This window comes from Coptis chinensis, chromosome 1, assembly GCF_015680905.1.
Source record: "Coptis chinensis isolate HL-2020 chromosome 1, ASM1568090v1, whole genome shotgun sequence".
Classification (NCBI taxonomy): domain Eukaryota; kingdom Viridiplantae; phylum Streptophyta; class Magnoliopsida; order Ranunculales; family Ranunculaceae; genus Coptis; species Coptis chinensis.
The window spans coordinates 25,022,226-25,035,675 of record NC_141456.1 but is presented as its reverse complement, the minus strand read 5'-3'; the positions used below and the strand labels follow the sequence as shown (position 1 = coordinate 25,035,675).

At 37.1% G+C, this 13,450-nt stretch overlaps 1 long non-coding RNA gene across 1 annotated transcript; it reads left to right on the top strand.

Moving 5' to 3' along the window:
- Nucleotides 1–4,268: 4,268 nt before the first annotated feature.
- On the top strand, nt 4,269–6,103 carry LOC147523115 (uncharacterized). Its single transcript, XR_015195979.1, has 4 exons — nt 4,269–4,628; nt 4,727–5,311; nt 5,728–5,797; nt 5,938–6,103. It is a non-coding gene; the product is annotated as an uncharacterized LOC147523115 (long non-coding RNA).
- The last annotated feature ends 7,347 nt before the right edge of the window (nt 6,104–13,450 follow it).

The window sequence follows — 13,450 nt, the reverse complement described above, 5'->3', positions numbered from 1 at the left end:
CCACAGTTTGCAAAATTAACGTCTAAAATGGTGGATGAGATAAAAGCAATGCTAAAAATAATAATACCACCCCCAAACAATTCGGGAAGGTGGGATTTACGCAAAAATCATCGCATGCTTAGACAAAAACCAAATTAAATTCAAATAGAAATTCAAATTCAAATAACAATTAACTACAGAATTCAAATTTAACAACTCGATATCCAATCTACTAAAAACAATAAAAACAACATCAAAACAACAAATTTCCTAAACCACTAGCCATGAGATGAAGATGGGCCCGAGTCATTCGTCCTTCGGCGACGACGTTCGTGCCTCACAAACTTCTCTGAGAAAGAACCCCCTATGGGTGGCATGTGTTCTAGAATTTCCACTCGGAACCAGCGTTGTGCCTCCATAAATGCCCTCATCTCTTCCCAACGCTCATCCTGGCGCTGGACGTTCGTCTCCACCGTCTTCTGCAAGTTCACATTTTCATCATGAATGGCAACCTGCCTATTCCGCAAGTCTTCACAAATATGGTTCAGGGAATGCAAACCACGATGCAGCACTGACATGTTTTCCATATCTGAATTACAATTCTCCAAGGCATTGGCATCAAAACATGCCGTGTCTTCCTCCTCATCATCTGAATCACCCTCTTCCACATCCCTTTCTCCAGGCAATCTCCAAACCTTCTGAATACAGTCCGTATAAGCAATTGCATTTGAATGCAACTTCAACATAGTCCGCTCAGTTTAAGGTTTCTCACCAAAAGACATCATCATCTTAGTAATTAAAGCAAGAAAGGGTGCGGTACTTACTCCAACTCCTCTAATCATAGTTAACAAGAAGTCGACAATACAAAAAACATACCTCTGTTGTTGTAATACCCAGAGTACGTGCAGACAGTTCAGACCGATGTCACTGAACTTCTCTTTCGCAATGATATTCTTACCAACCCACTGAGCTACAGTTAGCTGGTTGGTCCTCAAAGATAACTGTCGGATGCAATGCGATTTCGCATTGTACTTTCCTTCCAACACAGTGTCTTTCAACAATGCCTCTGCCCCCACCATACTGGGATTCCTGCACGGTGGCTACAAGATGGCATTTTGGCATAATGCCCAGAACATTAGTCATCTACGAAGCACACATTTCTCTCCTCACACCATTCGATTTCACAAAAATCTTCCTACCCACAATTTCCTGCTTCTTATAAAAATTTAAAACAAAATCCTCATGGTAAAAATCATCCTCCGTATACCACAACCATTGCCAATCCCTTTGTTTCATCTCGTCATCGTAAAACGACGCAAACTAGCTGTTCCGTTTTGAAAACTTGTTCCGGAAGGATTTTGCATTTTTGGGCCATTGAGTATTGGAATTCGAAATGTGGGTTTGAATAAGGTGGGAGAGAGTAAATGGAACAATAAATCAAACTTTGGTTTGATTGGTCTTTTGATTTGGGCAATTTTTTTTTTTATTTATTTTTATTGTTGGACGAACTGTTAAAGAGAGAAGTGAACTGGAGGGGGAGAAATTTGGTGTGGGTGGGTTGATTTGAGGTGGTTCAAATCAGTGGTGTTTTTTTTTTTTTTTTTTTTTAGGTTTTGGTTCTTTAATGGAGGTGGAAGGAGGCAGAATGGAGAAGAAGAACACGATGCGTTCTTAGGTTTTACTGGGGATTTGGGCCCAAGCCCAAACAATTTTGAAAATACCCATTTTGTCCCTATGTGCGCAAAATTCAAAATTGAAATTCCCGACTCGTTACCGGTCCGATTTTTGCGAATGAGATATGAAAACAATCAGGAGAGAATTTCCAATCCAATTATCCATAAAACACTCTATTCTAACCGTGGTTGACATATAAAAAGGTAGAAAATATCTCGAAGTGCGTGAATGACGTAAGTTATGCGAACAAATGAAATCTAAATTCATAGATAATGTCAACCCGAATCAAAATATGATTAAACGGCATAAGCAACAAAAATGGAAAGTTGAGCAATCAAAGATGGAAAGACCAACACCCCACCCCCTAAACAAATTTTATAGAACAGAGTTTAGAAAATTTGTTTTAAACGTGGGTCTTTTAAATTCAGATTCTCGAGACTTGCTAGATTACTATTTTTATGGTTTTAATATTTTTTACTTTTTATGAATACAGATTAATATAAGGAACACAATAAGCAATAAAGATGTAAATCACTCTATAGATAAACATGACTCAAAAATCGAAAAAACATGCGAGAGTGGAAAGCGTGAATTACGTTAAACGTGGACTTAGGATCCGGTACTTACAGCCACACACTCTAATAGGAGGGCCCGATTACCTGAATAGTGCACTCACCAATATATGGAAGTGAAAGAAAGTACACCAAGAATAAAATGACCCGTTTATAGTTAGATACTCAAGACTTTAACAAATAAAAATATATATATATACATACCCTGTAGTTTGCCATATATCAACAACCGAAATAGTTGTGGATCTTGCCATAAATAATTTTCACTGAAAACACATCTAAACATAATCAAGTACCATGATTTCCCATGACGTGGCATAACGGAATGAGAGAGAATACTGATGCATCTAGAATCTAACCTAGCATGCAAAGTCTTCTTTTTTTTCCAATGAAAGGGTGTGCAAATGAATGATTGTGAGACAATAGATGGTTGTGGAAGATATGGTGGATGTGGATGAATTGTAGAAGTAAGAAATGGAAGAAATGAGAGAGTGGGTTTATCACAAAATTCATTGGTGGAGTGGGTTGGTATAATCACACAACTTAAAATGAACGTATCTGGTGGCTCTGTAGGTAGTAATTTCGTACTAGGAGAATTTAGAAAATCATGAAGCACAGGAGAAACAAGAGGGTCAAGTGCAAACTCAAGGTTCCTTTGAAAAGGTGGAGGGCAAGGAACATTGATAGAACGTGAATGAGTGACAGGATAATGTGTGGTGGGTGAATGGTGTTCAGCTAGAGCTCTCAGGTCTATATCATCAGAAGCTTTTAGATATGCAAGACATTCTTCAATAGGTGGGTTAGAAGAATCACTAGGATAGTGAGTGAAAAATTATTCTTCTATCATGGCGTTAATGTTGGAACTTCCGAATGAAAGAAATTGGTGCATCTGAATATCAGGAAACGTGTTGTCGAAATAATCTTGTGAGCTAAGCTCTCAATCATGTTAACCTCTCCATCGACAGTCATATTTGGGAACTATTGTATCGTTTTAAAAACATTTACCTCAACAGAAAGATGGACAAAGGACAAGGACATCGAACCATCGCGGCAGTTTATGAGCGCATTGGCAGTAGCCAAGAAAGGACACCCTAAAATGATAGGAACAGAGTCGTTAGTGACTTCTGTATCGAGGGTAACAAAATCAGCAGGATAGTAGAAATCTTGACCCTTAACAAGCACATTTTCAACAACACCCTTAGGATACTTAATAGACCGGTCAGCTAATTGCAACATCATTTTAGTGGGTTGCATCTCTTGTAGACCTATTTGTTTATAGAGATAATAAGGGAGTAAGTTAACACTTTCCCCCAGGTCTAATAAAGCGGTCGTCGTGTGAGAATCTCCTAAGGTGCATTGTACAGTAGGACGACCAGGGTCCTTGTACTTAACGATTCCATTATGTTTGGTTAAAGTTGGAGACTATTCAGTTAAAAAGCGTCTTTAGGAATATTTGTCTTACGCCTAGTAGTGCATAACTCTTTAAGAAACTTAGCATGGTGAGATAACTTTTTAATCGCTTCAAGAAAGGGTAGGTTTATAGTTAGATTTTTGAAAACATCCCTAATCTCATCGAAATTCGTATACTTGGTTAACATGGCTAATCTCTGGGGAAACAGTGGTTTCTCTCTATATTTAGCATATGGATCAACCAGATATTTAACCTTGGCCTTTTGTTTCTTAGGTTGTGGTTTAACTGGTACTTCTACAGAGGTAGGCTCTTCAGTTACTACTTCGGTATCTAGTAAAATATCAGGTGTAGGGACTACTGGTGGGGTAACTATAGGCATAGTTACGATGTTATCAACCACTCTGCTAGAACGGAGAGTGGTGATGGCTTTTAGCTCACCTACATTTTCATTTTCATTACTAGTATTACCGTTTATCTTAAAGGTAGTGTTTGGTGTTTTAGGATTAGGTATCGTTTGACCTGGAAACACACCTCACTACACCAAAATGGCCATTTTGTAACAGGGCAAATTTTCCATGTGTAACACTTATATCCATTACTAGCTTTCTAATGGATAAAAGTGTTAGGCATTATGGTATCCGTTACTGTACATCTATTTTCCCTTTTTTTTATTTATTTTTTAAGAATTTCTTTATTTTCTAATTTTGGGTAACAATTGTATCCGTTAGTAAAGCCCGTAAGTGGAAATAAAATACACTTAAAAGAAATTAAATAAAGCCTAAAATCCGGAAGGGTACATTTCTCTTCTCTCAAGCTCGTCTTCCTTCACTCTCCTCCTCTCAAGCACTGAAGTCTAGGGTTCCAAATCTAATTGTCAAAAGAGGAAGGCGACCGGTTAAATTTGAAATTTCTCTCTTTCTTCTATGGTTTAGGGACGACGAATCAGACAAACCAGATCGAGGAGGATAGCTTGAAGGAGGAAGACAAATCAGGTATAGCCCCCTTTTTCAGTCTGATTTCTCTCTCCTCTAATTTGTTTGCGCACAAAATTCTAATTATTTTTCTTTTTGGGTTTTTCAATTTGGGGTAGGTAAGTTAAACACAGAACTATTTCTAATGTGCATCTTTCTTCCTGCGAATCTCAAAAGAAAAAGAAAAAAAATGGAAGCTTTCGTTGATTTCTTCGTTGATGAGAAGGTTGTTCGTGTAGAAAACATTTTCCTTGATTTCCTAAAGAAGTAAGTAACTTTCCATTTAAAGAGATTCAAAAATGATGGCTCTTATGTTGAGAAGATCGACAAGTATGTGGAGTTCCCACTAGAACTTGATTTGCAGCCCTTTAGTGGAAACCAAGAGAACGATAATGTGAGTTCTGGAACTTTCTCACTTGGAAAATAAGCAATCAATTAAGACCTCAACAATATTTTATATCTAATTTCGTACTTGGAACTTGGAACACACAATCTACATTTAGAAATACCTATATGCAAAGCTTTGAGTTAATATTGTATATTTTAAATAGTTTTAAAAGCGCCCAGTCACTGGACATAGATTTTTGTTACACTAGTGATGGCCTTCCTCCATTTTGGATTTGCAGTATTTACTCTGGTACTGTTACGGGTGCTCAAGAGGCTTTCTTCGATGGTGTTCCTTCTTTGTCCATATCATATGATTGGTATGCCAAGATATTTTATTATTGAAGTACCTGCACATGTTATGGAACTTGAGTAGTGTTTCAGTCTGTGTCTATGTTAGTTTACTTGTACTTACAAGCACCCCATGTTTCTGTCATTTGCTCTTGTGAACTGTTTGAACAATTCAGCTGGAGACTGGGAGAAGAACTTTACATTGTTTTGTTTTACTTGTTATTTTGCAACTGAGATTAAGAAATGTTGAAGTTAGGGTCAACCTCTCATATTATTGACTTTAAGGTTATGTCTGCGTTCATGCGCGCCTAACTTTCTGAATCTATTAGTGTTGGGTTATGAACTTAGATAAAGGACCCAAGTTTTCAATTTTTATCTACTTCAGAATGAATCAATGAACTTTCTTCTATTCTGTCTCATGACTTACTCTAAGGTTAACTTTCAGGGTTGGAGGTCAGAGCAGTATCCATGACTTCAAACTCTGTGCCGAAGCATGCTTGCCTCTCATTAACGTGGTATTGACGGAGATCAAGATTAAAACTTGTCCTCAAACATGTTTTCTAAATGTAGATATACTTCAAGATTCATAATCAGTTTTTATCAGGAGACTTACTGATCCTATTGTTATTTTTTTTTCCTCCTCGTGCTCCATTAGGGATATAAGGTGACTAAACAGGGTACAAGTATGATAAAAATGGGGTGGAAACAAGCCACTTCTACTACAGAAGGATGGAAAATGCTATCAACAATGACTGGAGATTAACTCCTCAATAGGCGTAGAATCAAATGGAGCTTTAACTAAATCAGATGGGACTCTCTTATTCAAAGAGTGGTAAAACTCTCTCTCAATCATTATATTAGTTTCAGTTTTTCCTTGATATGTTGTTCCATTTAGGCAATTACTGACACAGAATACTATTAGTTGTTAGTCACTCTGTTAATACTTTGTCATTTTGCTCATCCGAAAGTGCTTGATATATTGAATCATCCGAAAGTGATGTTTAAGCCTTTTTCCTTTTATGACCCGATAATGTGCTTAGTCTAAGACTGCAAAGGAATAATAGATTAAAAATACAAAAAGTACAAACAAGTATTTTCCTGAAGCGGTGGTTAAGGCTAGTACATTCTCCCTTATCTGCCAAAGCTTGAAAACATTCAAAGATGGTATTGCCTTAGGTCACATATAGTATGTGTCTTTATTTGGAAAAACCAAATAGTATTTGGACAAAATGGTATATATGTCTTTGCTTCTTCACTTTGTAAATATGTGGAACTAATTTTTTTCCCTACACAACCCTTTTACAATTCTAAGCTCTTTGTGTTTCATTTATGAAGAGATTTTTCTTTAATAATTGGTGTGCCAAATAATTGTGGAAACTAAGGTTCTTATGCTCTGGTATATACCTAACTTTATTCAATGATATCAACCTTGCTATCTTGTATTTTTTATATACGATTAATTAATGGATATGTAAGTTTCCATTTCCTATAGACAAATTTCAAATAGTTTTGAAACATCATCTGTTTTTCTTCCTTTTCAGGTAAAAGGGGCAAAGATTGACAAGGACGACACAGACTACCGCTCTCCAAGAAGGATATGTATGTCCATTTTCCAATATTTGGCTATGAGGTTTTTCTTCATTTTGATCAAAGTGTGGCAGCTTATCATTGACAGTACTCATATGCTCTTTCAGATTACGATCACTCCTCTGGGCGTTCTGTCTCGTGCAAGTAGAGTGCAACTCCTACTTCAAAGAGTTGCTTCCCGGTGTGGCATCGGCATTGTGATTCTGTCACTCCTCCAGCACCAGCTCCCCACAAGCTTCACATGGTCCGATCCCGCCTGTTTTTAAGTAGTTCCTGCTTCTTTCCAGTTCATGGTAAGAGTTGGACATCTGTCGTAAATCAAGCTGGCAATGAGATCATCAACATCCAGCTGAGGTATAAACATCCCGACTAACGCTTCTGGTAACCATTTATTCCATGCATGTCCTTGTAGTCTATCTAACTGGTTAGCATCGGTTCTGACTTCTGAGATTCATAGTTGAAGCTGAATACCTTAATGCAAGTATTTCTCAAAACCATTTATTTGAATTCTGGGTAGGCTAGGATTTTCCTACCAAACCATATGTGTAACATTGATATCTTCAGTATCCTCACTAAAGCTAGATTAAACTTAAATTTCTCTGAAGGGAATCAAAAGCTTTTGACCCACGCTCTGTGATTTGACTTAATCAACAGTTTATTAGTTATATTCGAAATTGTTTGTAGCATATTGATGTTTTCTCTAGTTGTATGGAGATCTATATCCACTCGTAGAAGTCTCATTATAACTGTTCTTTAAATTCCTGGACTAATAGTTGGACTTGGTGATCTATGAATTTCAGGGACTCAAAGAACATAGTGGCAGGAAACAACCTAAAAGCAAATAAAGAGGTTATTGGCATAGTAGGATATTCTGATGAAACACATGTGCTAGCAGATCGAATTTTCCGAAAGTGGGTGGTGTCTGACGGATTTTAATTTCATACTTTGGAACTTGGAACACACAATCTACATTTAGAAATGTGAACACAAAGGTGATGCCAAGAAGGCTATTGCAATGCTCAATGGTTATGGTTATGACAACCTCAACCTTAGAGTAGAGTGGGCTGCGCCAAGAACAAACTAGATTGTTAGTTGCTCTTTTTCTTAGTCAATATGAGGTCTGCTGGTAACTGTGTTTTTTTATATGTATGGCACTATCAAGTTTTTGTCTTAGATTGATGACTATATTTTTATAATAATGTTTAATTGATTGGTGGCTTTGTTTTTTGTTATTCATTTGTTGACTAAGTTTGTGGAATGTGATCTTTATATCATATTTGCTAGAACTAGATGTGCATGGTGGACATCATTTGACCAAGGAAAAAAAAAATTAGTGGCTACAGCTTACTAACGGATATATCCGTTACAAGCAATAGTTAAGTAAATAGTACATCCATTACTAACGGATATATCCGTTAGAAATGACAAATTTAATCGGGCCATCAACAGTTAGCTATCTGTTACAAAGAATTTTAGTAACGGATATATAATAATATTAGTAACGGTTATATCCGTTACTAATTTTGGCCTAAGTGAGAGTGACGCCCCAGAGCTAACGGATATAACTGTTAGTAAAAATATAAGTAACGGATATAACCGTTAGTAAACACCTTTTCTGGTGTAGTGCCTTTTAGTTGTACTTTCTCTTGGGTCAACTGATGTAAGAAAAGTTGGATGGACTGTAAAATCTGTTTTTGGGTTTGCATAAAGGTGTCGAAATGATCTGGTTGTGGATGTGTAGTTGTTACAGGTGGATATGCTAGTATAAATCCTCTAACAGGAGATGCGAGGAGTTGAAGAAAGAAGTACCTGAATGCCTCTGTGCTTCGCTTATGAATAGCGTCTTGTATATGCAAGCTCAATGTATTTAACAAGTTAGAAACACTGAATAACTTGAAGAAATGGAAGTTTGTACTAATTTGTGGAAATCGAGCTATTCAGAAGAAAGAGCGGGTTGCGCTTAGAAATTGCCCAGGAAGAGCAAAGGGTGCGCTCTTTCCTATCTCAAGTTCCAGGGGCTTTAGTGCGTGGTGCACTCTGAATTGGCTTTGGATGGGCGCAAGGCGCGCTCGTGCCTATCTCGAGTTCCAGGGGCTTCAGCGTGGGGTGCGCTCTGAAGTTAGGCAAATGGGGCGCGGGGCGCACTCAGTGTATTTCTGCGAAAAAAAATCAGTTCTAAAGCCAACAACCACAGTTAGAACCAAACAAGGGTGGGTGGGTTTAATGAGACTTTGGTAGGATTAACACTACTAAAGAAAATGAAACTAAACACAACTAAGATGGCAGCGGCGTCATTTGATAATAGGGAAAACGACAGTTTTACCTACGAATAAGTGATGAAACTCAAATGTAAGTAAAACTAGAACTATTTTCCGTTTTTAAGTATCAAAATTTTCTACTCTCTTTATCAATGCAATACGTTTAGAGTAGAGAATTAGTTCCACTCCTAGTCATTTAGATGTTAATGTTTCCTAGTTCGTGTAAGCTAACAAAGTCATGAGAGTAATGGAATTGAATTTTAACTACGATGGTGAATCAATAATCAAAATGATATAAATCAAACTATGGAAATACTAAATTGACAATATGAGGAGGAATTACGGGGATTTGATTCCACCTTAATTCGACTTAATCAACTAGTATAAAATACGTTGTAATCCTAATCTTTACGTTTTCACGTAAAGGTTGGGTGTTTCTAATCCCTAATTATTCATGGTAATCTCTACCAACTAATAACTAGCATGTGAAATAATCAAACTCATTCTCATGGTGAACTAATTACTTTCTAGAGTATAATAAAACATCACAACTATATCCATGCTAATCGAAATCAAGTTTCATCAAGGCTTCCTCAAACCCCTCTAATGGAGGGTTTAGCCTTGAATCATTACACTATCATTTCTAACACAAGAATAATAAGAACAAGTTATTTAATATAAGTAATTAAACTTTATAAATCTAATTGAACAATAGTCTAAGATTCAAAATGAATTAAAATTGAATTTAAAACTAATTTAGAACTAAGATTATGAATAACTAATTATCAATTTAAGACAAACTAAATCTATGAATTAAATATTGAATTAGAAACTAAAACTTAAAATATAAACTAAGTATTTGATTCTTAACTAAGTAACTAAGTCTAACAAAACTAATTTATTGTTCTGAAACTAATTTCTATCAAGTAAAACTAAGTAACTTGATAATCCACTAAGTAAAAACTAACTAACTTAATAGCTAAACTTTAGTCTCTTGATATAGACGAGACCAGATCCACAATTTCGTGCATGGGCTGAGGAGCCATGTTTTGGGCTGGAAAATCGAGCCCAAAACCTCATTACTTCAGTCTACAAAGGGGTTTTCAGTTAGAAATGACTTTAATAGCCTTTTCGTCCACTTGTTTTCCTCTGATTGGGTCAAGGCTTGGACCATTAGAAAGCTCTTTCTGAGCCGGTCGTTTTGATGTAAGGTAGGCTTAATGTTGAGGTCTGAGTCCAAAGATACGGCCTTCGAAAGTTCAGCTGACTTTTGTGCACTATTTCTGCCCGCGTTGACTTTGACTTTTCAGCTTTGACCGGGCTTTAAAAAGGTTTTTTCTCCTTGAATCTTGGCCTTTAATCATAGAACTTCTTAGCAACCAACCTTTGCTCCTTTATCTCGCAAAAGGGACGTATTTATGTACATATTCTACTCCAATGCCTGAAATACATAAGAACGCGACAACAGTACTAACTTTTACTTATTAATCACATAATTGGTCAAAAAGCAATGTTGTTAAGGGGTTAAAACTACAGTTTTGGGCTCTTATCAATATACAAGCGTTTTCTATTCTCATTTCTCAAAGATTTGTTTAATGATAAAAATTATAGTTGTCAATACGTGTTCTTTAATGGATTCATAAGCTCTAAATGGTAAGAGCACTCTTAATTGAGAGGTTGGTGGTTCGAATCCATCTAAATCCAATTTTAAGCTTAAAAGAAAAGAAAATCATATAAATATTTAATAGCGTTGAAAAACTGCTATTAGGCTCCATAGCGTTTTTCTCAAAAACGCTATAAAAAGTACAATAGCATTTGTGGAAATCGATTGAATTTCATAGCATCTATCTAAAAACGCAATCGTTTTTATAGCGTTTTATTCATAAAAACTATCTTAAAAAGGATAGCATGGCGATTGATAGCGTTTGTCGAAATGCTATCGACTTGATTTCATAGCGTTTTTTTAGTGCTATCTATTGACTTTTTTCCAGTAGTGATAGGATGAGAATGAAAGTTTTACACGAGGAAGATTCTGGAGAAGAAGGTGGAACGAGGATTGACATAACAACCCAATGCAACCCCAGTAGGCTTCATAAAATGTTGTTTGAAAAGTTTGATGCAGTAAAATTAGAGGACTTCTGAATGTCTCCGTTTGGTTTCTTGCTTCGCACCCAAGAGCAAATAGATCCAGAAGATAACAAGGCTTATTCATTGATCACCCATAACAACTTGATTGTTGCCATTTTGAACCGGTGGATTTCTAAGCTTACATACAAAGTTACAGATGGTTATTTGAATTTCAAGAATTTTGATGTCACTTTATTCACTGTACTTGCCACCAATGAACCTCTTGACTATTACTTCAAGATGAAGGAGGATAATCCCACACATTTCATGAGGAAGTATTTTCCTTTAGATAAAGAAGCGAAAAAACGCAAGACGCATAAAGCAGGGGTTCTTCTGGATGACATATTGAAAGTCAGGGATAGGGTGAAGACCCGATCCCAAGGAAACCCAACTTTACTCCCAGATTTATACCGACTGAACCGGTTGTATGCCCTTGGAGTCTTCTTGATTCCGAAGGTGCTGAAGGGTCTAAGTGTAATCCATATTGACCTTGCTGACAATCTTCAGACCTTTGATTGTTTCCCTTGGGGATACCTTGTCTTTGAATTTATCAAGGAAGGGGTAGAGTCGCTCTACACTGAACTTAGCCATCACTTCAAGCGTACTCCACATGAAACTTTACATTTTTGCCTTCATGGCTGTGCAATTATCTTCAGCCTGTGGGTTTACCTCCATATTCCATCCTTGGAGCCTCGCCGACTGGATCCTAACACTTTCCCTTTTCTGCTTGGGTGGGTGAAGATTTCTGGCAAAACCACCCATGGATGTGCCTGGGAGAGAAATAAAGTTGTCAAAGAGAAATTGCAGAGTTAAGCGTGTGGTCGAACTTCCATTTCTGAGAGAGAGAAAAGAACATGTAAGTAAGGGATGCGCTCAAGGTTAGTTTGTAAATTGAACAAGTTAATAAGGTTAAATGATAAAGACATTATCTAAGCTGTTAACAAGCCTTTCTAGATACTATATAAGTTGTTAAAGGTATCTAGTCACATATATTAAGGATATGTTATACAGTGTCTTGAGAAGCTAATATAGATTTGTTCACAGTTTATATAGAGTTCTGAAAATTGTATTTGTCATTCATAGAGCATGGGTGTACGACCTGATTGATGCGGTCATGATTCGCCCGTGAGCTTTTGTAAGTGGTTGTTGTACACATTGTTTTTGCATTGTTATTGTATAATTATGACTTTCAATTTAAGCGTTACGACCTTTTATGGAACTAACCACCAGACGAGTAGGATAGGCGAAAGCGATGGAGGAGAGTGATGATGGTGAGTTTGAAGAAGAGGTGGAAATTGAGGTGGAAAATGAGGTGGAAGATGTGTCAGATGGAATTAGAACACACCAAAAAAAGACACCACCTTTGAGGCAGACTAGTACTGTTAATGAAGCTATCCAAGTGACAAGGCATAGTATGAGATCTGTTAGATATCAGGAGACTGACGAGGGTAGAACTCAGGTGGAAAATGTTCAGCCTTTGAAGAAGCATGCATGTCTTGTAACTACCTCGGAAAATGTTGTCCCTATTACAAAGACTAGTAAGAAATTAGTTAGTAAGAAGCCCATAAAAAGGTCAAATATTGCCAGCCTTGGCACTCCATTTAAGAGGAGCAAAAGATTGATGATTGTGGATAATGATGGGGTTTGTGATGATAATGTTACTGTTGTTGAACCTAGCACGGCTAAAAGGACTGGTAAGAGGACCAAAAGATTGATGATTGTGGATGAGGTTTCTGACAATGATGTTGCGGTTGTTAAACATAGCACAGCAAACATGAGTGGTAGGAACAGCAGAAGATTGATGATTGTGGACGATGATGAGCTTTCTGGCGATAATGTTGTCGTTGTTAAACCTAGCACAGCAAACAGGAGTGGGTGGTTGAATATTGGGGAGGAGGATACTGACCAAGTACCTAGCATTGGGGAGGAGGATACTGACCAAGTCCCGAGCGCATCTCTAGTAGCTCTAAGGTTTGAAGATATTCCACGTGATAATGACGATATGGAAGTAAGCAATTTTTCCTTCATCCTCGCGATTGATATAATTAGTTCAATAGGTACACTATTTCACTATTTCACTTGGTTTATTTGGAAACAAATTTGGTGCCACAAAGTCCAAGATGTGGGGTTAGTATTTCTGAGAAGGCGTGTACTGAAGTAAGGGACGATGAAGACTGTGGTGTCATTGTTGGTTCT